The sequence below is a fragment of the Colobus angolensis genome, unplaced genomic scaffold, assembly GCF_000951035.1.
Source record: "Colobus angolensis palliatus isolate OR3802 unplaced genomic scaffold, Cang.pa_1.0 Scaffold87, whole genome shotgun sequence".
Lineage (NCBI taxonomy): Eukaryota > Metazoa > Chordata > Mammalia > Primates > Cercopithecidae > Colobus > Colobus angolensis.
The window spans coordinates 2548591-2576081 of record NW_012122598.1 but is presented as its reverse complement, the minus strand read 5'-3'; the positions used below and the strand labels follow the sequence as shown (position 1 = coordinate 2576081).

The following is a 27491-nucleotide window of genomic DNA, read 5'->3' as shown; positions in this document are numbered from 1 at the left end:
CCATGCAGCCTGTTGTGCCACAGGTAGGCATCGTCCTCCTCACCACCTTCAAAACGTTGGTGCCTACCCCATCCCCCAGGGCCCTGATTCTTGCCCAAAGCTCCTTGCTGACCTAAGAAATCAAGATACGGCAGCTGGATCCAAATAGGGGCACAGACTGAGAGGAGACTCAGGTCCCAACTCAATTCAGCCACTGATTCTTCCCTTTGCCAGGCCTCAGTTTCCTCCTCTGCACAATGAGGGCTTCAGACTTGAGTGGAGGATTCACATTGGACCTAGTGAAGCCCCAGGGTTCAAGGGAGGTATGAGTGGGAGAAAGGGGTGCAGTGGGCAGTGTTCTGGTCTCATCACCACTGCCATCCTGACACCTCCACACTGATCGCTTAAACAAAAGACTCTACTGTTTAAAAACAATTTGGAAACTCCTGGGTCCATTGCCATCTGGGTCACTGCCCGTGCTAATGGTGGGGGTCAGCAACATAACATAAAACCACTGTCTTTGCTCACCTGTGGGGCTGATCGTGACTCCAAAATCCAAGTCATGTTTTGGTTTCCAAGTGTGGCCTATGCTTTTGCCAAGAGAGGCCCCAGGAGCAAATGAGGAAAGGTCTCCCACTATCCTTCTGTCCCCCACTTGCCATTTTTAAATCCTTGCTATTGAAGGGGAACTCTGCAGAACAGTTCACTGGTTTCCACCCCTTGAACGCTGCCAATGACCTGGCCCAGTCTGAATATGCAAAGAAGTCAGTTTGCATTTTAACATCAAGAACAAATCCCAAAGAGATTAGGGTGGAAGTTGGGGCTCTAATGAGGACCCATCCCAAATCTCTTTATTAGCAGTGGCAAATCCCACCAATCCCCCACACCTGCAAATTAGAAAAGTTCAGCTATTGTCTTCTGTTGCCTCTTCAAAAAAAATTAGAGTGCACTGCTAGCCAGGGAGCCACCAACCCTAGAATCAGCCCAGATGGGCCTTTCCTGGGGATGAGGACACAGAGGCCCCAGGAGAGACACTGAGCCCTACACTCTGTCCTCTCCATGGCCATGGCTGTGCCTCCCAGGCTGGCACCTGACTGAGGCCCGTCTGCTCTGGGGCAGCGGTGCCCTCACTGGTGGAGTCCAAGGGCAGAGGAACAATTGCACCTGCCTGAGGCAGTCCCAGCTTCTCAGGGAAATGGGGGCCTCAAATGCAGTACCCAGGGCTGAGGCCAGAGCTCAACAGTACATGGCATGGCAGCTGGCAGATGATGCTGGGCTGGGGAGGGAAGGTGGGGAGAGCAGAGTTGGGGCAGAACTGTATGTACGGGAGGCTTCAAGGGGAGCACATGGATGGGGCCCTGGGGCAGGTTGGGCATGAGCTAGGAGGAGCTCAGCTCTGGTTCCCTGGGCAGACTGTCCCGCTCTGTGCCCTGCAGTCAAAGGGGAATCTGTTCCATAAGAAATCGTTTTTGTTTTGTTTTGTTTAAATGGAGTCTCGCTCTATCATCCAGGCTAGTGTGCAGTGGTGTGATCTCCACTCACTATAACCTCCGCCTCCTGGGTTCAAGCGATTCTCTTGCCTCAGCCTCCCGAGTAACTGGGACTACAGGCAACTGCCACCATGCCTGACTAATTTTTGTAATTTTGTAGAGATGGGATTTTGCCATGTTGGCCAGGCTAGTCTCAAACTCCTGACCTCAGGTGATCCACCTGCCTTGGCCTCCCAAAGTACTGGGATTAGAGGTGTGAGCCACTGGGCCTGACCAGAAACTGTTCTTCAATACCAGCTGAGCTCTGAGCTGAGTCTCATGGAAGAGGGCCAGCCTCATGGCATCTGAAACTTAGGAAAGAAAGTCTTGGGCCAGGCAGCTACAGCTCGAAACTTAGCCCAGCCCAGAAGGAGAGGGCCCAGGGAGTGAGGCAGCCTCTTCAACATGCCCAGAACTACCCACCCCAGGAGGCCAGCAGAGCAGTGCCATGGAAAGCAGCCTGGACAGAGGCAAGAGCCCCAAGTTCCAGTCTCCAGGCTCCTCTGGGCCTCCTTTTAGCCCATTGTAAAGTAGAGCTGATAAACCTCTGCTCTGCCTGTTGAGCCTCCACTCCTGAGCCCATCGAGGTCCAGATGAGTGAAGTACAACAAGGGCTTTATAAACTAGAAAGCCAGAGCGCCGTGGGAACTGAGGGACCACAACAGCAGCAGGGAGTCAGGCCGTAAAATGCTGGCCAGGCAGCAGGCTCTAAATTGACACTTACAGACTTTTTCAGCCTTCATGGCAACCCTCTAGCTCTTTTTTTTACAGATAAGGGAAACTGAGGCTCGGGAGTTAAACAACTTTTCCAGGGGCCCATAGCCAATAAATGGCAGAGCCAGGCCTCCAGTTCAGTTTCTGTCCCAGCCTGGAGCACATGCTATGGACTGAGACATATACCACTCAGAGCTCTGGAAAGGCTCCTTGTGCAGGCACTGGCAGGATGTTCTGTGTCTGTCCCTTCCTTCTATGTCTGTAAGTTCTCAGCTTACAGAACAAGCCCTGATTCTGAGCAAATGACTTGTATTTGATCATGTTTGCAAAGTGGTGTGGAATTGATAGAAAAGGCACAAACAGGACTCCATGTTTCTCTAAGCATAGTCCTTAGAAGGGCAGTTTGCATGGTTTTCCCAGCAAAGGGGATGCTGCCCCAGCTTGCTCCTTCCTCAGCAGGATCAAGGGCGTGGTTTTGCAAGCTAACAGGCCAGGAGAGGACCACAGTCTATACCTAAAACCCTTTCCCTTCCACCCTAAACCAACTCATTTAGGAACCAGCCAAAGTCCCAGCCCCACCATGATGCCTTATATGACCAGCCTGGCCCCTGAGCTCTCCTGGCCTCAAGCTCCTGGGACACTCATTGTCCTTACGGTGTCTATAAGTCAAACAAAAATATCTTACTTCTCCTTAACCAGTGTAGAAGCCCTGGGAGGGCAGGCCCCATACCCAGGGCATACACCCACCCAGCTCCCAGTCAACCTTATACAATTCAGAAAGCTCTTGGCTCCTAAAAAAGCCAAGCCATGGCCTCACAAGCGTACATGACACTTAATTGTATCTGGCATTTGTGGAGTGTCTTGAACTTGTTAAAGTCCTTTCATTTATCTGCCCTGACAGACCAATGGGCAAACATGCCACACACAGACACACACCCTCTGTGACTCACAGACAAAATACTTTCATACAACGTGTAGCCCCAAATGAAAATGACAAAAGCATTAAGCATGAAGTTGGTTTAAAACTGATGCAGTCAGAAAGTAGAAGCCATCTCAACCTAATCACTGGCTCTGGTTTCTGCCAAGAAGCATGATAATTGGAGCAGGGATCTAGAGTCAAGCATAATGGGTGCTCCTGCCCTCTGTTCAGAGAATCCAGCAAGGACTGTCCAGAAGGGTTTCCCCTTGAACTTCATTCCCTCCAAGAGATGCAACATTGACCAGTATCCATTTAGTCATCTCTCCAAACATTTATGCAATCACTCAGCAATGATTCATAGAGCATTTGCTTGTGTCAGGCAGCAGATTTTCCAATAGAAGACAACGACACACAAAACATAGTTCATGGTCTGGAGGAGCCTACAGCTTTCTTGAAGGAAGTACCAGGCATGTAAATAACACCTTAGAGCACATTGGAGTCAGCGTTATTGACAGTAGATCAAAGTACTAAGGTGTGAGAGGAAGAAAGGCTATTGAAGGCATCACAGAGGAGGCAGTTTTGAGTGCAGGACTGAGGGACGAGTTGGAGTGGGCCCAGTGGGTGGACAATTCAAAAAAGACACCACTGGTAGAGAGGGGAATCTAATGTGATGTGGTGGGGGAAGTGTTGGTAAGGGATCCCACATGTTTAGGACAGGCGTCATAACGGAGGAGGAGAGACGATGGGGAAGGAGTTGAAGGTGTAGGTTGAAACTGATTGCAAAGGTCTGTCTGTGCTAGCAGCTGCAGATTTGGGACTTTGCTCTATGGGCGGCTACACATCAGGACCACTGGGCAGCTTTTAAAAATCCAGATCCTCAAGCCCTACTTCTGGTCTCCTGAATCAGAATCAGGGAGCATGGCCTGGGCACCTGGATGTTTTTAAAGCTCCAGTTTGCTTTAATTCTGATGGACTGATTCCCAGAATGTAAGCAACTTTGCTAAAGGCGAAAATGTCCCTGTTTTTATAAAAGGCTAGGGGAAGGGTAAGAGAGAGTCACTTGTCTTCACATGAGACATAGAGTTGGATCTAATCCAAGGGCTGAGCCAAGCACTCAGCTCTAGATATGGGTACAAATGCTGCTGACTGGGAAGCGCCACTTGCCGATCAGCAGGGACTCCAAGGGGCAGGGAGCTTTGGAGCACATCATTAAGAACATGAAAAGGCAAACCGCAGACTGGGACAACATTTATATTTGCAACACATATGCCTGAAGGGTCTCAGAAAGATTACGATGAGCCAGGGAAGCCAGACACAAAGGAATACATTCTACATGATTGCATTTCTATGAAGCCCTAAACACAGCAAAACTAACCTATAGTGACATAAAGCAAGCCTCAGCCTGGTGCTGGGGATTGGCAGGGGATTGACTGCAAAGGGGCATAAAGAGCATTTTGGAAGATATTCTATATTTTCGTTGTGGCTGGGTCACACAGGGATTTACATTTGTCAAAACTCATGGAACTGTACTCTGAAAATGGGTGCATTGTTACTGTATACAAATTGTGCCTCAATGAAGTTTTTTAAAAGGGGACAGGAAGAAGAGACAGGAAGGACAGGATACTCATGTTCAAGACAGCATGAGCTCTGAGCTGTTCTTGGGAATAGCTGTTCCTGGGAATAGGATTTATATGTCCTGCATTTGTGTGTCCCAATATACACTAGACTGTAAGTCCCTTAAGGGGGCATCCATGCTATAGTCATTTCTGTGGCCACCACCCCCATGGTACATGGACCAGATTGGTGCTAGATGAAATTTGAATAAATGTTTCTCCACATCCTCTCCAGCACCTGTTGTTCCCTGACTTTTTAATGATCGCCATTCTAACTGGTGTGAGATGGCATCTCACTGTGGTTTTGATTTGCATGTGCAGCCATAAAAAAGGATGAGTTCATGTCCTTTTTAGGGGCATGGATGCAGCTGGAAAACAGCATTCTCAGCAAACTATCGCAAGAACAGAAAACCAAACACCTCATGTTCTCACTCATAGGTGGGAATTGAACAATGAGATCACTTGGACACAGGGTGGGGAACATCACACACCGGGGCCTGTCTGGGGTGGGGGGAGGGGGAAGGGATAGCATTAGGAGATATACCTAATGTAAATGATGAGTTAATGGGTGCAGCACACCAACATGGCACATGTATACATGTGTAACAAACCTGCACATTGTGCACATGTACTCTAGAACTTAAAGTATAATAAAAAATTAAAAGAAAAAAAAGAAATTTGAATAAATGTATGAGTGAAACTAGAGTGTACAGACTCACCCAGGAACAATATGCAACATGAAAAGAACAGAGCAAGAAAGAAAGAACCCAGGAAAACATATATTTTTTAATATTTTTCATTTTAACTATAGAATATTTCAATCATACTGAAAACAATAGAGCAAACACCTGTATGTTCACCAACCAGATTAAGTAGATTGATATGTCTTTTCCTATCTTAAATGAAATGTTATAAAACCCCCAGTGTGAAAGGCCAAACAGTAGAGCATTTAGAAGAAATCAGAAAATGTCTCCGTGGCCTTGAGAGTATAGAGCAGGGTTCTTAAACAGGACACAAAAACACCACACAAAAGAAAAATATGATGAATTAGAAGAAGTAAATTTTGAATAAGTCATTCTGCTTGTCAAGTAGCTTAATTAAGAGAGTGCAAAAACCACCCCCAGTGTGGGAGAAGATATTCATAATTTACATATCTGACAAACGACTCATATCCAGAACATATAAAGAACCGCTATAAATTAATAAGAAAAAGACAGGCAACCCCACCAATAGAAAAATGTTCAAAAGACGGGACCAAAGAGGTATCCAAATGGCCAATACACATGTGAAAATGAGCTCTATGTCATTAGCCACTACGGGACATGCAGATTAAAACCACAAAGATACATAACAGTCTCCATGCAGAAAAGTTAAAATACAAAAGAAAGAAAATAGCTAGTGCTGGTAAGAACTTTCCTGCCTTCCTGGAGCTGCTTTGGGAACTGTCTGGAGTATTACTAAAGCTGACCATATGCATACCCTATGAACGGCAACGCCACTGCTAGGTACACACAAAGACACAGAGTGCGTACGTGATTCCCCAAGGGCCATGTACGAGAATGCTCAGAGCAGCTTTGTTCCTAATAGCCTAAAGCTGGAATTTAGATTCCGACGTCCATCAGTAGTAGAGCAGATAAATAAATAAATCAGGGTTTAGTCACGCAGTGAAATACTAATAAGAATGAATGACCTACAACTTCTTGTAACAATGTGGATAAATCTCACTAACTTTATGTTGAGCAAAGAGGCCAGCCACAAGCTGTATGATTCCATCTATATGAAGTACAAAAACATACAAAACTCACTTAAGCTGTCAGAAGTCAGAATAAGGGTTTCCAGGGAATGTGTCGGGGGAGGGACTGGAAGGGAACTCAGGGCAGGGGCTTCTGGGGTGATGGGAATGCCTGATCCTTGATCTGGGTGTTGGTTATGTGGGTGGGTTCAGTTTGAGAAAATTCATCAAGCTGAATACGTGAGCTCTGTGCTCTTTGGGTCTATATACTGTAGTTCAATAAAAGATACTTAAAACGTTGCAGACCTCCCTCATTCAATTTGTGGACAGAAGAAGAGAGGCAACAGAAAGACTTGGGAAGACAGGGCAAGAGAGGAGAGAGAAAACAGGAGAAAGGGGTGGGTGACAGCATCAGAGGCCTCAAAGAACTAAGAAAATGACCAAAACCAGGCCACCACATGGACACCGAGGAAGCCCCTGGAGACTTTAGTTGGGCCATCGGTAGAGGGGGTGAGCAGGATCCCAGTGGCAGAGGGCAGGGCGAGTGGGGCATGCTGGTCCAACTTGAGCCTTCTGGCTCCTCCCTAGGAGAAGTGAGAAGAATCACAGAAGCACCGGGAGCCCTGGTGTCCCCTGCCCTGAGTCAAACAGACCAACAACTCCCAGAGATGTCTGCTGCCCCCAGGGGCCGGCAGACACAGACCCTGGAGGCTGCGGAGTGTCCAGGAGAGAGGGCCAGGCCACAGCCCATGGATCCCCGAGTCCCTTCTCTGTACATCTGAGCCAGACTTGAGAAGCAAAGTGACTGGGGGTAGGGGGACATGGGAGCATGCTATGGGCCAAGAGGGTGTGGAGACCCAGAGGCCCTGGACCCCCTCTTCCTATGGGGGTGCAAGGACTGGCTCAGCTGGAGGGATTATGGGTTTGAGGGTCCGGCAGTGAGTTAGAAGAGACTGAAGGCCAGGACACCACTGGGCCAGTGCAGGTTTGTGGCACAAAGCCTGCAGTAGCAAAGCGATGCTCAGGTGGCTGTAGGGTGTGCAGGAATGAGACAGGCCGCAGAGCGGGGAGCCAAAGGGGCCTGGGAATGCTCAGCCCATTAGCCAGGGGAGGAATGTCGGAGCAAGTCACCAAAATGAAGAGGCCAGATGAGATATCAGAAACCAGGGCAGAGAGCAGGGCTCCAGGAGTGGTAGGTGGGCTGGCTCCTCCTCCACCCTGACAGGTGCCACAGGCTTCTCCTCCCTCACCCCTCTTTGTCTGTGCCTTATGATGCCCTCTGCTCCCAACAGGTTGCTCTCTGAGGACACAGTTTCTTTCTCTTCCCCTCTCCTTTCCTTCCCCTGCCTCTCTACCCCACCAACCCTGCAAAGTGACAATCAATAAAACCCACTGACTGTCAAAGAAAATGCAGTGAAACACACAGCAATTTATTAGAGAGGAATGAATGGAGACCTTGCAGAGGGAGAAAGTGAGGGCAAATTGCAAAGCAAGCTGAGGGCAGAAGTGGGAGCAGAGAGGCTGTAACCAGTGAGGTACCTTCTGATAGAGGCTACGCACACACAGGAGGGGAAAGAAGATCTGTCCTGAGCCTGAGGTGTCTGGGGCCTAGGAACTGAGGAACCCAGTGATGCAGACAGAGTACTAAGCAGGTGGGAGCTGGGATGGCTGGGGCCATCTGTTGAAGTGGGGAGGGCATCACCTTAGAATTTGGTGTAGGCATGCTGGCTGCTACTGGTGGTGTTCTGGATGATCCTGGCTGAGGAAAAGGAGGCACTGCTGGCTCCCAAGTGCTGGCCCCCAGGGACTTATCTGCTGGTGGACTGGATGCTCAGGCCCCCACCTACACTCTGACCCTGGCCACACTCTGGCTTCCACGGCTGGAGATGCTGGAGCCACTGACTCTGCCTTTGCGGCTGGCCACCCTCGAACCAGTGGTGCTGGTGTTGTGAACCACAGCTGCAAGGAGATGGCCAGTCACCCCCCTGCCCCATGAGGTGCTGGAAGGTGGTAAGGAATTAGACAAGGATGGAGAGAAGGTGGAGGTGCCCAGAGCTAGGGGACAGGGAGTGAGAGGCACAGGAATATTAGGAGGCAAGGTGGCCACAGTACGTGGTAAGCAGGTGAGCTCAGCTGTGGCAGTCAGACATAAGGAACAACAGTGAATGCACTTTTCTTTTTCTCCAGCTCCAAGGGGTGGGAATGTAGAAAACTCAGAAATCCCTTTGTTTATAAAGACCCATTTTCCTTGTCTATTTTCCTGCCACTCCATCCTGAGGGGAGTGGTTATGTATCCCACTAGCAATGGTATGACCCAACCTCAAGGGAAATAGTATGCACACTCACAAATGCACACCGAGCTTTGACACTCCCCAGCCATCCTGTTGTAGAAAGAAAAAGAAAAAAATAAATTTTAGAAACATAGAGCCACCTGCCACTCTAAATGTGAGTGTTAGGAAACACTTCAAAGATTAGTGCAATTCTCTCTTTTTAAGGATGAGGAACATGAGGCTCAAAGTGGGGATGGAATCTGAGGTCGCACAGTGAATACAGGTAAACCCCAAATGATCACCCCGTAGTGGGAAGGTCTCCCAAGCCAGTGCTGTTTCCCTGGCTCCATCAGAGACTATCCAGAAAACACAAATGTGAATTGCAGCAGCTGGGCTGAAGTCAGATCTCAGGAGGAACTTCCTAAGCAATGATGAAAAACTAAGATAGGGAATCAGAGGAGAGTGGTAAGACAAGGTGGGGTGGACTTCATGATATCTCGGTGAGAGGCGACAGGGAATCAGTGAGATGCCCCCTGTGATCCCATGACCTCAGCAACTCTGAACATGTAAACTTGATGGGCATTTACCCCTGGGATCCACTGCATGCCCATTTCAAGTAAAACATTTATCTACTGCTGGAAATTTGAAACAAGTTTGCAACCCCAAGCCTTAAAGGAGCTAGGAGAAGGGGAGCATGCTGAGCAGTGACAGCAGTTTAACAAACATTTGTTGAGGCCCTCCTTTGTCCCCTCCTATGCCGTGGGGGCCACTGGGAATATGAGAGGGAAGACACGGGCCAGTGCAGTTAGGCTCAAAATCACTATGAATCTAACCAGGGACATAAAGTCCTGATGACTCTGCTTCTCAAGGCAGGTTCTCTGCCACAGCCATGGTCCCCTACCCACCTGCACTCCTCGCCCAGCAGCTTATGGGAGGCAGCAATCTCCATGTCCAGGGCCAGCTTCAGGCTCATGAGTTGCTGGTACTCACAGAGCACCGGGCCAGGTTGTCCGTGGCCTGCTGCAAGACCTCCCTGAGCTCTGCCAGCTTGGCCCGGGCATCCCTGAGAACCAACTCACCCCTCTGCTCAGCATCGGTGATGGCCATCTGCAAGTTATTTATTGCTCTGGGGCAGGAGGAGGGAAAGGAAGTGTGCTGGACCTATGGACTCACCTGGTCATATGGTGGGTGAGCACAGGTCCCCATCTGTCTGTCCCTCCCCAGGACTCCCCAACCCCACTGAGGCTGGAGAGGAGCATCCCTTTGGGAAGTAACTTTGAGGGAGGTTTCAAGTAGTCTCAGTTTGGGGGAAAAGAACTCAGAGTCTCTGTGTCTGAGGCAGGCAGCAATGAGTGGTGAGATCAGAGGAGTCACCCTCAGTGTCTGAACCACTCACTCACTTTCTCCCTAATCCCTGCCCTCTGTCCTTCACAGCTGGGTGCCAGGAGACAGCAATGAACAAGACACAGCCCCTGCACCCAGTGCTCTCACCGTTAAGGAGGAAAAACAGAAGAGCAGGCATTTAAGGTAGCAGAAGGCCGGGCTATGATGTGGAAAAGCACAGGGCACCATGGAACTCAGAGGAGAGATGCTGAGGAGGGAAGGATGACGGCTTCACAGCAGGAGGGGGTTTAGACAGGAAAAGATGTTTGGCCCATTCTTGCAGAAAAAGAGGAAGTTTGGGAGACTGCTAAAGAGGATGAGAAAGGATATTCCAGTTGCCGTGGGAGTATTGAAAGGGGGGTTAAAAGCTAGTGGGCAGTGCAATGCAACCGAGCCTAAGAATGACAGGCTCGCCTAGGCCTTCCGGGTTGTCACCCAGAGACCTGGGGCCCGTCTGAGCTGGAGGATGGGTGTGATGTAAGGCCCTCATGCACCTGCGTGGGTGGAGGGTCAGGAAATGATAGGGTTCTGGCCTGACCTCCCGACGGCCCCTCGTGCTTTCCCACCAGAATCTCAGGTAGCAAGCCTGAGTTGAAGGGAGCATTCTTCAGAGTATGGCCCATACCGGGGACACCCGGGCTGCCCTGTTCCTTTGTTACAGGGTACCTGCTTCCTGGCGCTCTCTATCCCTGCCCACAGCCTCTGGATCATCCTGGCGAGCTCAGCAATCTCATTCTTAGTGTTCCTCAAGTCATTGCTGTGCCTGCTGGCCATGGTCTCCAGCTCCCCAAGCTGAGAGGAGGGAGGAAGAGGAAATTGTCAACCACGAAGAGGGGAAAATATGAGGTCTGACCCCAGGGGACAAGTTTTGGTGTATGTTCAAAGGCTGGAGCACCTCCAGAATATGCCATGGAAGGGGGACACCAGGGCTCAGTTTGAGAGGTTTCTCCTAACCAAAGGGATGGGAAAGACTGCTGCCTGTCCTGCTGGGTTTGCTTCATTGACCAACTTGCTCAGCTGATGACGATGATGAAGGTGAGGAGGGCAGTGGTGGTGGTGCTGATGATGCTAGTACCATCGTCAGGTGGTAATGGTGGCGGTGAGCAGGGCTTCCACTTTTGACCAAGGAAGCAGGTGAGGGCTAAAGCCCAACCCACACTGTGCTTGCCACACCATGGCCTACATTGCTGCATCTGCCCAGAGTGGCACTTTTTCTAACTCACACAAAGGCATTCTATGGGCTCGCTCTGGCCCCTATGTATTGACCATGATGATGATAACAACAGCTATGATTTGTCAAACTCTTTGTTTAGCTTTTTTAATTGACACATATAGCAATACATGTTTATGAGGTACAGTGTGATGTTTTAATACATGTATAGATCATGCAATGATCAAATCAGGGTAATTAGCTTATCCAACACCCCAATGTCAGGCTCTTACTGATCACCCAAATGCTTAATCACATTTATCTGGCACATCAACCCTCCCAGGGTCCTGGAGGCCACGGGAAGCCTGTGTCTCTGTGAGCCAGTTTTCAGAGGGTCGCAGCTCTGCTGGAGGACAATATAGGGGTTTTGTGCCTAGGTGACAAAGTTGGGCAGGAATGAAGGGCCCAAGAGGAAGCTGATTCCTCCAAGTTCCTGATTCACCCACCTTGGTCTGGTACAGGGCCTCAGCCTCAGCCTTACTCTTCCAGGTGATCTCCTCGTACTGGGCGTGGACCTCAGCAATGATGCTCTCCAGGTCCAGGTGCCAGTTATTGTCGAGGGAGAGGATGATGGACATGTCATTTGATTGTGACAGTAGTGGCTATACTCCTGCAGACACAAAGCCAATTCTGCTCACATCTAATGGACAGGCCCCTACCACAAACCCCTAAAGTTAGCTTTTTAGCGATGCCACTAAAAAACACGAAGACCAAGATGCAGGCCAAAATCTCAGCCAGCAGGCTAAAGAATGAAAAGGTGTCTGTCCTCCAATCCTACTGCAGAGGTGCGTGGGTCTATTTGTCCAGGTACCTTGGATGGGGGAGGAGACTCTAAGAATGTTATCCATAGGCACTGGCAACCATAGATGTGGGGGACACAGAAAAGGAGAAAGAAAAAAGAAAGGGAGTTAGAATATTTGATAGACAAATAGTTTCAAAGGTCTCAGAATCTGAGTAGATGGTGTGGTAATAGATGTGAAGGTAAAAAGCACTGAATGAAAAAAATAAGGCTTAAGAGAATCAATCATGTCTTAAACATATATTGGGAAGGAAGGGGGCCTTATAGCCTCAGAGAGGGGCCGCAGGAAGTTGATCTTATCCATCAGGCTCTCCACTTTCACCTCCAGGTCCACTTTGGCCACGTGGGGAGGGAGACCACCAGACCAGCGACTGGCATACTTTCATTTGCTTAAAGCCTGTACTTGTCCATAATTGTTATGAAGCGAAATGGAAACCACTTTTACCCTGGTCATTAAACTTAGGTTAAGAGTGACTTGAGGATGGTGACAGCTCCACGACATTGAGGCCACATTGGGCAGTTCAGACTCAGGGTGGTGGCAGGAGAGCTGGCTGACAAAAAGGACCATGATGCATCACCTTCCAGAGAGGAAAGGAAGCGATCACGGGCTCCTGATGGAGAGTGGGATAGAGAGAGACAGGGACCGCAAGTCTTCCCCATCTAAAGATAGGAAACGGCATCGTTGAAGGGATAGACATCAAGGAGGCAGCCATTCTCACTCTCATTCCCATTCCAAATCTGCAGAAATAGAATGATGGCACAAAGAATGAGAATGAGATAAGGAGCGGGATTATAATAATAAGGACCAAGATCGAGACAAGGATGGGCACAGATGGGACAAGGACTAGAAATGATTCAGTTTATCTCCTGGCCAAGTAAAAGACTTTAAATTTCGGAAGGACAGAGACTCTAAGAAGGATGAAGAGGATGAACATGGTGATAAGAAGCCTAAGGCCCAGCCATTATCCCTGGAGGAACTTCTGGCCAAGAAAAAGGCTGAAGAAGAAGCTGAGGCTAAGCCCAAGTTCCTCTCCAAAGCAGAACGAGAGGCTGAAGCTCTAAAGCGACGGCAGCAGGCGGTAGAAGAGCAGCAGAGGATGTTTGAAGAAGAGAGAAAGAAAAGGAAATAATTCCAAGACTTGGGCAGGAAGATGTTGGAAGATCCTCAGGAATGGGAACGTCGGGAATGCAGGGGGAAGATGGAGCGAGAGACCAGTGGAAATGAGGATGAGCAAGGGCGGCAGAAAATCTGGGAAGAGAAAGATAAGAGCAAGGAACCACATGCCATTAAGGAGCATTACCTGGGGTGGCATCAAAAAGCAGCACCGAATGGGACATTTCAATGACCGAAAGTTTGTTTTTGAGTGGGATGCATCTGAGGACACATCCATTGACTACAACCCCCTGTACAAAGAACGGCGCCGGGTGCGGTTGTTAGGGTGAGGCTTCATTGCAGGCACTGACCTCAAGCAGCAGAAACAAGAGCAGTCACACTTCTATGGAGACCTAATGGAGAAGAGGCGAACCCTGGAAGAAAAGGAGCAGGAGGAGGCAAGACTCTGCAAACTTTGTAAGAAGGAAGCCAAGCAGCGCTGGGATGATCGTCATTGGTCTCAGAAAAAGTTAGATGAGATAATGGACAGGGACTGGTGGATCTTCTGTGAGGACTACAGCATAACCACCAAAGGTGGCAAGATCCCCAATCCCATCGTATCCTGGAAAGATTCTTCTCTGCCCCTACACATCTTGGAGGTCTTTGATAAGTGTGGCTACAAGGAACCAACACCTATCCAGCGTCAGGCAATTCCCACTGGGCTACAGAATCGTGACATCATTGGTGTGGCTGAGACGGGCAGTGGCAAACAGCAGCCTTCCTCATCCCACTGCTGGTCTGGATCACCACACTTCTCAAAAATGACAGAACTGAAGAGTCAGACCAAGGCCCTTATGCCATCATCCTGGCTCCCACCCATGAGTTGGCTCAACAGATTGAGGAAGAGACTGTCAAATTTGGAAAGCCCCTAGATATCCGCACAGTGGCTGTCATTGGTGGCATCTTCAGAGAAGACCAGGGCTTCAGGCTGCACATGACTTGTGAGATTGTGATCGCTACTCCTGGACGTTTGATTGATGTTCTGGAGAACTGCTCCCTGGTGCTGAGCCGCTGTACCTATGTGGTTCTGGATGAGGCAGATAGGATGATTGACATGGGCTTTGAGCCAGATGTCCGGAAGATCCTGGAGCACATGCTTGTCAGCAACCAGAAGCCAGACACAGATGAGGCTGAGGACCCTGAGAAGATGCTGGCCAACTTTGAGTCGGGAAAACATAAGTGCCACCAAATAGTTGTGTTCACGGCCATCATGCCCCCAGCGGTGGAGCGTCTGGACAGGAGCTATCTTCGGCGACCTGCCTGAAGATAGGCAACCTGCCTGAAGATAGGCTCCGCAGGCAAGCCCCATGAGTGTGTGGAACAGAAGGTCTTCCTCATGTCAGAGTCAGAAAAGAAGAAAAAGCTGCTGGCAATTTTGGAGCAAGGCTTTGACCCACCCATCATTATTTTTGTCAACCAGGAGGACTGTGACGCGTTGGCCAAATCCCTGGAGAAGATGGGGTACAACGCTTGCACACTGCACAGTGGAAAAGGCCAGGAGAAGCTAGAGTTTGCATTGTCCAACCTCAAGGCTGGGTCCAAGGATATTTTGGTGGCTACAGATGTGGCTGGTCATAGTATTGACATCCAAAATGTGTCTATAGTTGTCAACTATGATATGGCCAAAAATATTGAAGATTACATCCACCACATTGGCCGCACGGGACGAGCAGGCAAGAGTGGGGTGACCATCACCTTCCTCACAAAAGAGGACTCTGCTGTGTTCTACGAGCTGAAGCAAGCCATCCTGGAAAGCCCAGTGTCTTCCTGTCTCCCCAAGCTAACCAACCATCCAGATGCCCAGCATAAGCCAGACACCATCTTCACCAAGAAGCACCATGAAGAGACCATCTTTGCCTGACACAGCACTTTTCCTATGGGCTGAGGGCATTTCTGAAGCTGCCTCATTCCTGTTCTTCAGAACCTTCACATCCCTCTTTCCAGGTCCTCATTTTTGGGTTATGGGGGCTTAGGAAAACAATCAGACTCCCTAGTCCAGACCCTCAGGTCAGGAGGCCTGTGTGTGGGGCTGCAAAAGGAGAGGACGATGCTGTTGGAGGCAGGGAGAGCAAATTACCACAGCTTTTTGGCCCAGCTCCGCCCTTCTTTTCCCTTCTTGATGGGATTGCAGTGGGCCATCAGCTCATGCCAGGCTATGGGGGCAGCCAGTTGGCATTGCTCCCCAGACTGAACAGAAGCCTGGCTGCCTGATGTGACCTCCTTTGGTTCAGACTTAACTGTGTAACTGTACAAACTGCAGCAGCATTTTTGCCCTAGATGCCCCACGAGACCTGGCACCATGAGGATTATGGACAGTGGAATCTTACTGTCATCTGGACAGCTGTTTTCCTGCTTAAATGATAAAGAAAGTCGCGAGCCTTTAGACCTGTGCACAGCCCTGCACCAAGCGGTGCTGTGTGCTCTAGGCATCCCTCCCCCCGGGGATTTTCTAAGTAGATGGGGAGACAGGGTGAACTGACTGTGTTCATCTTTGACACTGAGTGAAATCTCTGTTTTCTATTCTCTGAGAAGATAAGTTTGTTTGTTCCGAGAATAAATACATGAATATCAAAAAAAAGGGACTTGAAAATGAGACTCAGGAATTAAAGAGAATTCTTATGTATGACACTAATGCCTCATCACAGCAGGAAAGTGGCATTATATTCCAAAGAGCTCAAAGCAGTTTGGCAACTGGCTTCCTTATAGGCTCTGGAAGCTGCTCAGACATAGTAACCAATAAAAAATACAGCAGAATTTCTGCCTTTGAAAAAAGATACATAAGACACCAGTGATGGGGGACGTGTAAGTGTTCATGTGACCCTGGGGCATGTTCTCCCAGGAAGTCCCTGAGGCTCAAGGAGACTCTCCATATCTCTCTCTCTCTCCTCATCACTTTTTGCCCCCATCACCCAGGCCCCTCTGGCACTGATCTAGTGATGAGGGAAGCAGAGTGTGACATTTGAGAAGTGACCAGGCTGGCAGCACTGAGAAAGTCCTGGGATGCTGGGAAGTCTCACAGGCACGGTGGGAATTCGGCCTGACCCCTGAGGAGCACTGTTCAACCTGCTTTGGCAGCTGTAGCCCCAGTCCCAGTCCCCACCCAGCCCCTACCCTTGCTCACTTACTTGAGAAGCACCAAGTCCTTCTCAGCTGCTGCAGGCTTGCTCCGCTCTTCATGGTTCCTCCAGGAGGAACAGCATGGGTCAGCCGCAGCTGTACCAGAGGGCTGTGCTAGGAGGGGGCCCTGGCCAGTCCAGCTCAGGGGTGAGCCAAGCAGAAATCTCTCTGAGTCATAGGGATCCATGAAGCCCTGAGTTCTCCCAGCCCTTCTCGCACTGGCATAAATGTTCAGGATGGTGGTGATGGAGGTAACAGCATGAGACTTTGTCATCCTCCAAGCCTAGCTACCCTGCATGGAATGCCATCTCCATTCTTCCACCTGTTCTTCATGCTTGGTCCTCTGATGTGCTCCCATATGGCTTCCCATCTCCCACACTGAGGCTTGAGCCCCTCCCACAGTCCTGGGGTCTCTCAGTGTTCCTCAGTGAGCACTGAAGTTAATGTCCCTTCCAGTCCCACAGGGTGGGAACTCCCAGAGAGAACCCCTGAGCTTCTCTTTCCCAGGCCCCTCACTCAGTCCAGGCCCTACACCACAGCCACGATGACCAAGGGCCCCACTCTTTTGCCTCTGCCATGCTAATGCAGTCGGCTACCCCAGCCATAGGGCCCTATGGGAACAACTGGCCCCCTGAGCTCCACATGCACAGCTGTAGCCCCAGCACCAAGTACAGGGCCAGCACAGAGGAGACATTTAATGCCTTTCATTATTATGACCTTCGAGTTCATGTCATTCAGTAATAATAAAACCAGCATTATTAACAATCTATTTGGTTGATGGGCCTTTCATTAGTATTAACTAATTAATTAATAATGTGTCACTATTTGCCGGGCACTGTTTGAACAGCATATATTAAATTATTTAGCTCTCAAACTTTTAAGGTAGGTACAGTTATCACCCCCATGTTACAAATGAGAAAACTGAGGCACAGATTGGTTAAGTAAATTACCTATGATTGTGCAGTTAGAAAGAAACATAGTCAAGCTTAAACCCCGGCAGTCTGGCTGCAGAGCTTTTGTTCATTCACACGGTGCTGCACAGCAGGTCCACCAATAAGCCCCGTCAAGCACCTTCCTTATCCATATTGCCCCAGTTCCTTGTCAATGCCCGCAGAGGCCAGATGACCTTCACGGTCTGGACACCTGAGCCTCACCACTGGGAGCACTGCCTCTCACCTCCTCTTATATGCCCCTGAGAGTGCCTGCACGGTGCCCAGCTGCCCCTCCAGTCAACCCTGCTCCATCAACAGCTTGTCCAGGTGAGCCTGGAGGCAGCCAAATAGAATTCAAAGAAGGGCTGCAGGTCATTGGCACTGGCCTTGGAGGTGGCCGTTTGCTCCTACAGGAAGCATCACTTGGTCTCCAGCACCTTGTTCTGCTGCTCCAGGAACCGCACCTGTGATCAACCATGGAGGAGAGGGTCATGCTCTTTCCAGTCCCCAGCTCAGGAGCAGACCTGCTCTCCAAACCCAGGCCTCCCATGCCTGGGATCCCAGGGGGCTCTCAGGGCCTCTGCCCCTCCCCAACCCCAGACACTCACCTTGTCAATGAAAGAGGAAAATTTGTTGTTGAGGGTCTTGATCTGCTCCCTCTCCTGGGTCTTCATCTCAATCTAGGCATCGATCCCCATGTTCAGGGGCTACCGGAGGCTCTGGTTGATGGTCACCTCCTGGATGCCAAACGGAAAGGCCCCCAAACCTCCAAAGCCCCAGGCTCCACCAGGCGCTCCTCCAAAGCCACTAGGTCGCCCTCCAATGCTGAAGGAGCTTCCTCCAAAGACACTTTTCATATCCCTTCCTTCAGCCCCACACAGACTGCTTCCAAAGGTGCCCCAGCACCCCTGGCCCTGCCCCCAGCCTGGGTAGCACCTCCAGCCACCCTTAGTGAGATCTTCTTTCTCCCCGCAAAGCTGTACAGACTCCTGCTGCCAAAGTTGCCCCCTGTCATGGCACAGGTCACAGCAGCACTGCCTCCCCCGGAACGTGAGGCTGATGGATCTAATGGCACCACCATGGCTCTGGTCAGACACAGGATGGCAGAGTGGCCACTGGAGCCCTGGGTGGCCTAGGAGGTCCTGCTGGACTGCTGGCTCATCATTTTCTCTGGATGCAGGAAGACGTCCTGGTTTAGAAAGCCTGAGGAAAGGGCACCTTCTGATACAAGGAGAGAGGTGGTCCTTTTTATAAGTCCTGGTGGATTAGCTCACTAATTTGACAGTTTCCTGAGCTTGATTTTCCAGCCAAAACAGGTCAGCGCCTCAAATCCCAAACACACCTTAGTCCTAACCCTGGAGCCACTAGTTGCTTTGATTTTTCTCTGACACTGGCCTCATTTTTCCTTGACCAGATCCAAGGCAGAAAAACACTTAGGCTCCCTACAATGGATGGGCTGCTTCCTACTAGAACCCAGTCCCAAACTTCGTCATTTGCTATAATTAGGTGATTTTCCATGCTCCTCCCATCTCCGGTGACCTGGGTCATTGACTTCTGCCAGTCAGATCCCAGCCCTTAAAACATTAAATGTTTGCAGGAGACCTTGTCTCACTTAATGATGCAGTGTGGTCCTGAGAGAAAGCCCTTCAGCTCTGCTGGGAACCACATCCACTGCAGTGGGTCCTCAGGATGCGGGGGCCATCAAGAGTCTATAAGGTAACATTTTACCTTTTTGTCCTGAGGAAGTGACTCTCCTTACCTCTGGACGGTGCATAGCCTGCAAGGACAGGACTCTCTGCCCTGTATATGGGGCTTTACCTGCAATCATCTCATGCCTAGGTGGTTCGGAGTAAAGCCTGACTCCCGCCCAGACCATCAAATGAATGCAATGTACATTCTAGGCTCTCACCAAGGACTTGAAACCTCATGCTGGGCTGAGTGGGCAATGAACTTTTGCAGGGGAAAAAAGGAGAGGAGGAAGATGAAATGTCCCATGCAAGCTTATGTTTCCACTGCAGCATCCTTTTCCCTTGTTCCAAGCTCAGCACATGGCCCGGAGCATGGGATCTCTGGACAAGGCGTGGGAAGATAGACTTACTCATTACAACCTCCAAGTGCATTCTTTTGGGACATGTTTCTCTCTCCTGCCAGGGTCATTTATCATGCCTGACTGGAGCACATTAGAAAACCAGCTGATTCTTGTTTATTCACGTACTTGGTAAGAGAAGAGGCCTCAGTGGCAGGGAACAGTCACTCAGCCAGGCTTTGGAGCCACCCACACATGCTCACTTGTCCTCAGCCTCTCAGTGCCAGGTTCCCAGCACACTAAACCCCTTGCCCCACCCAGAGCCCTTCTGTTGGCAATCCAGCATCCGCTCCAGTGGAATCAAGCAGATAACAAAGAGTGAATGGAGGCACCGACTTGAACCCCATACTGTGCCGCAGGTAACAGCAGGCAAACCACATAGGCAATGAAGGCATGGAAGAGCAACTGTGTCCCCCATCCCAAGACAAGGACAGAGTGTTGCATTTCATTGAGCATGTCTTAGGCTGGACATTAAGGAGAACCTCCGTATGATTTCTTTACATGAAATTCTCAAAAAGACAAGACTATAAGGACAAAGAACAGATCTGTGGTTGCCAGAGGTTAGGGGTGGGGGGAATAAATGACTATAAAAAATAGCACGAGGGGGTTTTGGGGGGTGATGAAACTGTTTACACCCTGATTGTGGGAGTGGGTACCTAAATCTATATGCTTATAACTGTGTTAAAATTTATAGAACTGGTGACAGGGCGCAGTGGCTCATGCCTGTAATCCCAGCACTTTGGTAGGCTGGGAGAGAATCACTCAAGCCCAGGAGTTCAAGACCAGTCTAGGCAACATAGCGAAATCCCATCTTTACAAAAAATACAAAAGTTAGCCAGGCATGGTGGCATGCACCCATAGTTCCAGCTACTCAGGAGGCTGAAGTGGGAGGATCACCTGACCCCAGGAGGTTAAAGCTGCAGTGAGGCATGATCCCGCCACTACACCCTAGCCTGGGTGATTGAGAGAGATCTTGTCTCAAAAGAAAAAATGTATATATATATACACACACACCCAAAAAGTCCATTTTAATGTATGACAATTTTTTTTGAGACATAGTCTCGCTCTGTAGGCCAGGCTGGAGTGCAGCAGCGTGATCTGGGCTCACTGCAAGCTCCACATCCTGGGCTCATGCCTTTCTCCTGCCTCAGCCTCCTGAGTAGCTGGGACTACAGGCGTTTGCCATTATGCTTGGCTAATTTTTTCGTACTTTTAGTAGAGACGGGGTTTCACTGTGTTAGCCAGGATGGTCTTGATCTCCTGACCTTGTGACCCACCAGCCTCGACCTCCCAAAGTGCTGGGATTACAGGCACGAACCACCATGCCCGGCGACAAATTTTTTTAAATATGGACAAAGGATGGAGAAACATGTTAAACAACATCACACTGTGAGGAGGAAAATATCACTAACTTAGTAGGATGCTAACTCTACACACAATTGACCAGGTTTCTTCAATAAATAAATTACAAGAAACAAAAAGAAGGATGGGAATCCACACATATACACCAATTGCAATGTATGAACATTATTTAGACCCTGATGCAAGCCAACAATTTTAATGAAAACATTCCTGAGACATTAGGGAAAATGTGAAACCTGACTGGATATTTGATCATATTAAATAATTAATGTTTATCTTGTTAAGGGCCATAAGGTTATTATGGTTATATTATTTAAAGAGTCCTTATCTTTTACAGAAACTTATAAAAATATTTATGAATAAAATAGTGTAATGTCTGAGATTTGTTCCACCATCGAGAGGCATGGAATTGGTAGAAATGAAATAAGATGAGTTTATTGCTGAGGTGGGTGATGGGCACACAGGTGTTTATTACACCATTCTACTTTGATGTTTGTTTGACATTTTCCATAAGAAAGTTTTTGTTCATTCCAATTTTTTTGTGCACACACACGAAAAAAGTTTTTGAAGAGCCACCTTGCCTTAGACTAATTATGACACCTTTCCTTCCTATTATAAATAAGCAGCTTTTACTGTAAATAGCAGTTTCTCTTTCCAGTACATGCAAATAAGGACATCTGAGCACATAGTTCAAATATACAGCTTGCCTGAACCTAGTAAGAGTAACAAGTAAGTTGGACAGCAGAATCAGAATCCAAAAATAATTTGACAGTTTGAAGCTTGAGCCAAAACTAATAAGAAAGATTTAACAGAGATTAATGTAAAACCCCACATGTGCATTCAAGCAAAACAGCTGCACAGTTCCCCATGGGGTGATAAGGTTTCACAATGGCTTGCATAAAATCATGCCAGCTTAAGGTGAGTCAGTGGCAGAAAGCAGCTGCCAAAATTACCTGCAAGGTCAGAGGATGCACAAAGACAAGCTATGTGCCCACCTTTTTCCTGTACTAGTCAGGCTTCACCTGAAGGGTTTGGTTCTAGGCACCTGGAAGATGTCTGAGAGCACTGAGGATGGTTGGGGGCATCCCCCAGCTGAGAGGAGATGAAAGTGTCCCACCTGGAGAAGGACCCTGATAAAGGGAGAACCTTCCTTAAACATTTGTAGACTCTCATGCACAAAGGGATTTACAGTTGTTACCTATAGCCACAGGAAAACTTGGACCAATTAGTGGAATTTTACACGGTAAGACTCAGCTTAACCTCCTCTGTGAGAGGAAGAGGAGTTCCCCACCACAGCAGGGTGGGATACCACTGTAGACAACGTTTTAGAGAGGACATAGGTATCTAAATGGAGGCTCCTTTTCATGGCCTCTGAAGTCACTTCTAGCCTTAAGAGTCTTATTCCTCAGAAATTAACTAACAGTGATAGTATTAGAAATTGATAGATAGGAAATAATGATAACAATATCTCCCATTTATTGAGTACTTATCTTGTTCTAGGAGCTGTGCCAAGCTCTAGCATGTATTATGTCATTTAATCAGTTAAGCAATTGTTTAACTGCTTAATTGTTTAAGCAATCAGTCAGCAAGTGTTTACTGAGTGCACATTTCCTGCTCAGTATTGTGTAACACAGAAGCACTATATGACACAGTTGCTTTCCTTAAAGAATTTAGAATAGAGTTGCTAATAAAAATTTGCATGCATATAGTACAATATCAGTATGAATATCTTTTGTCTTACAAAGTGTTTTTTACATATATTACTTCATGTGTTCTTCAACACATCCCAGAGAGGAAGATATTACTTTAATTACCATATTAATGAATAATAATACCTAATGTTTTAAATCGTTCACTTCCTCTGGAGTGACCAGTTTCTAATGTGGCTCAGCATGAACCCAGCCTCAATCAAGAGAAGACTAGCTTCTTAGATTTTTTATTTTTATATCTCTCTTATCACAATAATAAGGGAGTTAACTTAAAATAATAATCCATGTTAAAATAGAAAGTAAATATAATAGTCTAAACACCAATGACAAATACCCTCCAGTAGCAGGAGGCAGAAAGGAAAACATGCCAATATTCATAGGCTTTATTATTCATAAAGGCTTAGAGGTAAATTTTTTTGGTCATGGTTTTATTGGGAATATAACAAAATAGACAAAGTCTGAGACTATTTTAAAGTCGGGCTCTGAACCAAATGTGTATCTGATCTTGGACAGGAAATTTGTGCGCCCAAATGCAAATAGTCAGGGCTGAAGCAGGGGATGGGAAGAGTTGAGTTTGGAAGAAATGACTACAGTGTCAGCCTCCTGAAATAGAAAAGGCCACCGGACACCAGGGCCAGATTTCAGCACCAAGGACAGAGCACCGCTTCCTGGATGGCGTCTAAAGACTCAAAGGCCTCTCACTAAAGTAACGCTGTGCCGTTGAAGACCAGAAACACACCCCACACACACACTGTCTTGAAGAAACAAAACTACACCTATGTTATTAATATAGTATGGGAGTGACAAGCATGGACTCTGGGGCTCAACTGCGTATGTTCACACACTGGCTCTACCACTTGCTAACTGTAACCTGTGGCACAATGTGGCCTTTAAGTCTCTATACCTCCTTTTCTACATCTGTAAGGTAAGGATAATCATGCCCACTTCATAGTGATGGCAGCAGCTGCAGCAGGGAGGCACAGCTGGGGCTGCACACTCCATGGAGCCGGTGGGAGCCCCACCTCTTCTGAGTCGGGGCGGGACCTCCCCAGGTGCTGCTGCAGCTGCCCAAATTGTGGCTGCAGACCCAGGCCTCCTGTGGGAAGAAGAAAGCAGGAGCCCCGCCCTCCTGGTCAGGGTTACAGCCTCAAAACTGTGGCTGTGGATCGGAACCTCCTTGTGCTCTTTAGAGGGCCAGGAGTAGGCAGGGTCTGCCTTCCTGGGTGCAGCTGCAGTTGCCTGATCTACAGCAACAGACCTGGGTCTCCCACTCTGCAGAGCAGGCAGGAGCCAGGGACAGGCAGGAGCCCCACCCCTTCCAAGTTGGTGGGGCAGAAGCGCCCCAGGTACAGCTGCCCCTGCCCTCACAGGAGCAAGACCTGGGCATCTCTGCAGCCTGCACCTTCAGAGGCCTGGGAAGGACCCCCCTCCAGTCCCTGCTGCTTCAGGGGGTTTCTGCTTCCCCTGCCTGGCCTCTCTCCTCTCCTGTTGCCTGCTGTGATCTCCAAGCTGGATTGAGTCTGAGCCCCAGGGTCATGAATGGCAGTGGGAGGCAGGCAGATCACTGGGTGGAAAAGAGCGGTCCCCAGTAAGGTCTCACCTTCAGGCCAGGGAGGGCCTGAAGGCTGGGGAATGGTCAGCCAGTCCCACCAACTGGAGTGGGGACTTGTGGTACCTCCTTGGGGCAGCCCATGGGCCATTCAGCACACACTTCCTCCCCTCTGAGGTCCATAAAATCCCAGGGCACAGCCAGAGCAGGGGAAAGGACACAGAGGATGAAGAGATGAGAGAGGACCACCTGCAGAGAGGAGCTACCCTCTCTGCTGATAGCTGGAGATGCCAGGATGATGAGCTGCAGAGAGGAGCAGCCCTCTCTGCTGAGAGCTTCAAAGATCTGTGGAGATGATGGGGTGACCTCCCCACAGAAAGGAGCCACTCTTTCCAGAGTCTCCTCTCTGCTGAGAGCTGCACACTCTACACAGTACAACCTGCCCACAGAGGGAAGCTACCCACTGTGGGTCTCCTTTGAGCTGTTGTAACACTCAGTGAAACTCCTCTTCATCTTGTTCACCTTCCACTTGTCTGCATACCTCACTCTTCCTGGACACAGGACAAGAACTTGGGCAAAGGTACCACCAGCCATAGAGGTTTCTGGCCAGAAAAGTGACATCCCAAGGATCCCATAACAATACGATCATTGTGAAGATTAGATGAGCCATATGTGAAGTTCTCAGAACAATTTATGGCAGGGAGTAATTAAGTATATAACTAGGTAGTGTATATTTGCTTCATTTGTTGGTTTTCCATAACCTTGAGATCTCAGTACGTGGGGGGAAAGGGCATGTGAAGTGTTGTGGGCAAAATCTTGCTGGGGAAAGGGTTGGCTGCTCTTGAATAATAAGAAAGACAGATACATGGGCAGCATTTGACCGCATTCCCCCACCACCTTGGCCCAAAGACCTCAAGAGGAGCAGTGAGGAAGGCCCTGAGGAGACCCAGGCTGGGCACTGAAGTGACAGTTGACTGTTGTTGAGCCATTTGGAGTCTTGGCAAGGACCACTGAGGCCTCGGCGAGAAGTGTGCCAGCCTCAGGGAGTGGGCTGCCCTAGGGTGGATCCAGAAGTGGGAAGCATATCACTGCAATCAGGCCGATTGTCTGACGCAGGTTGCTTAACCCCAAAGACTCCCTCAGTGCTCTCATTCTCCTCTCATCTCTCGCTCAGTCCACACACAGCTGCTACCATAACTTTCTGCAGCCTTTCTGTCACCCTCCAATTCAGAAGGCACAATGGGTCTGTATTGTTCTGCAAAACTTAGAGCCAAAATGCAGCATAACATATTACAGTCTAATGGAGAAAAAAAAAACAGAGCTGAAAGAAGGAAAGGCAGGGTTTCTATATAAGACAACATGAAGGTGGGCCAGGCATGATAGCTCACGTCTGTAATCCCAGCACTTTGGGAAGCCGAGGCAGGCAGATCACGAGGTCAGGAGTTCAAGACCAGCCTGGCCAACATAATGAAACCCCATCTCTACTAAAAATACAAAAAATTAGCTTGGCATGGTGGTGTGTGCCTGTAATCCCAGCTACTTGGAATTCTGAGGCAGGAGAATTGCTTAAACCCTGGAGGTAGAGGTTGCAGTGAACCGAGATTACACCAGCGCACTGCAGCCTGGCAACAGAACGAGATTCTGAGGAAGGAAGGAAGGGAGGGAGGGAGGGAGGGAGGGAGGGAAAGAAAAGAAAAGAAGGTAAAGGAAAGGAAGAGGAAGAGGAAGAGAAATAAAAAAGAAAGAAAAAAGGCAATAGTGCCATGGCTCAGGTCCAACCCCCTAGCTTGACAATGTCTTTCTGGGTCCCTTCTTGGATAGGCTTTGAGCATCAAAGGGGATGGGATTGTGGTGTCACTAACTCTGAGGAGAAAAGAGCTATTACAGAGGAGTGGTAAAGGTCAGGGGGACTTTCTGTAGTCATGTATTAGGTTTCAGGCTCTGTATGTGGTGCAGGAGCACTGGCCACTGCTGGTGGTCGTCTGCACAATCCTGGCCAAGGAGGATGGTGATGAACTGCCAAGTCTGGGATTCTGATCCACGGAGAGACCTATGCTTCTGAACTGGACATCCTACCCATCAGCCGTGGGGTTGATACCCACTTGTAGACCCTGGGTACCTCTGTTGCTCCAGTTGCCACTGCTGGAGCTGCTACTGTCCCCCTTACTAATGTTTTTGCTGCTAGAAATGTGATTGACCACAGCTGCAATGAGAATGGACTGCTCAGTTACAGTCTGTCTTCCTAAATGCCCATTGCATGCCAATCCCTGTCTGAGAAATGGGTGTTCAAGGAAAACCACAGAGGAGAGACTTGTGAAAAGACGCTACAAAAAGAGAGCAAAAGAAAAGAAGAGGAGAGACAACGCTCCTATGCCTTCCCTGTCTGAGGGAGGCCCAGGACATACACTGGATAAATCCTACCTAAATATGACTTATGTGTCTCTCCCTTGTGCCCCTGCCTTTGTGTTAGTCTAGGGACAAGGCTGTAGAAGACAATTCTAGGATTGAAAAGCTGATACAAACCCATGAGAAATCATCTAAAATGATAGAAAAGAAGTGCACGGTATACTCACAGATACACACTGGATGCTGGCACTCCCCAGATACCCTATTCAGGAACAAAATAAATATCATGGAAAGGTTATGGTGAAATTAGCCAGGTGAGACAAGCTCTTTTTGGAATTAGCCCCTGGGTTGCCAGGGTACAATGATATGAGCTCCAGCATCAGGGATTGAGGTTAGACATGAGAAGGGACTTCCCTGAGATTCTAGGATGGGGAATGCAGAGAATAGAAATGTAGTATGTCTCTGGATACATGGCTCTGCCATCACCTTGGCCTCAGTTACCGCATGGGCAAAACTGGGATAATATGGCTTTTCAGCAGTGTGTGAGATGAGTAAATCAAGCTGGGTAGAGTGCCCTGCATATTCGCCATCCCATACCATAAGTGACACAGATCCTATTTGCATCATCCTTCTGGGCCCATGGACACCACCCACATCCAGGTGTAGCTGTCTTTTTTAAGATGGGGCCTTCCAACCCAGGTTGGAATGCAGTGGTGCAATCATGCCTCACTGCAGCCTCACACTCCTGAGCTCAAGTGATCCTTCTCCCTCAGCCTCTCAAGTAGCTGGAACTACAGGCACATACCACCATGCCTGGCTAATTTTGTATTATTTTTTGTAAAGATAGGGTCTCTTTATGTTGTCCAGGTTGTTCTGGAGTTCCTGGCCTCAAGTGATCCTGCCCCAGCCTCCCAAAGCACTAGGATTACAGGTGTGAGCCACCACACCCAGCTGGCCAAGTATCTTTTCCAGAGCACTGCACAGACTCCAACTGTCCAATGGTAACATTAACAAAGAAGGGAAGGTGAGGAAGAGTGACTGGTTCTGATGAAAGTGGAAACACCAGTTTAAAGTGTAGGGACAGCAGGC

The 27491-nt window shown here is 48.8% G+C and overlaps 1 pseudogene across 1 annotated transcript; it reads left to right on the top strand.

Annotated features, from left to right (window-relative positions):
- Positions 1 to 12631: 12631 nt before the first annotated feature.
- Positions 12632 to 15162, top strand: LOC105503616 (annotated as a pseudogene). Its single transcript, XR_001000506.1, has one exon. The product of XR_001000506.1 is annotated as a probable ATP-dependent RNA helicase DDX23 pseudogene (transcript).
- The last annotated feature ends 12329 nt before the right edge of the window (positions 15163 to 27491 follow it).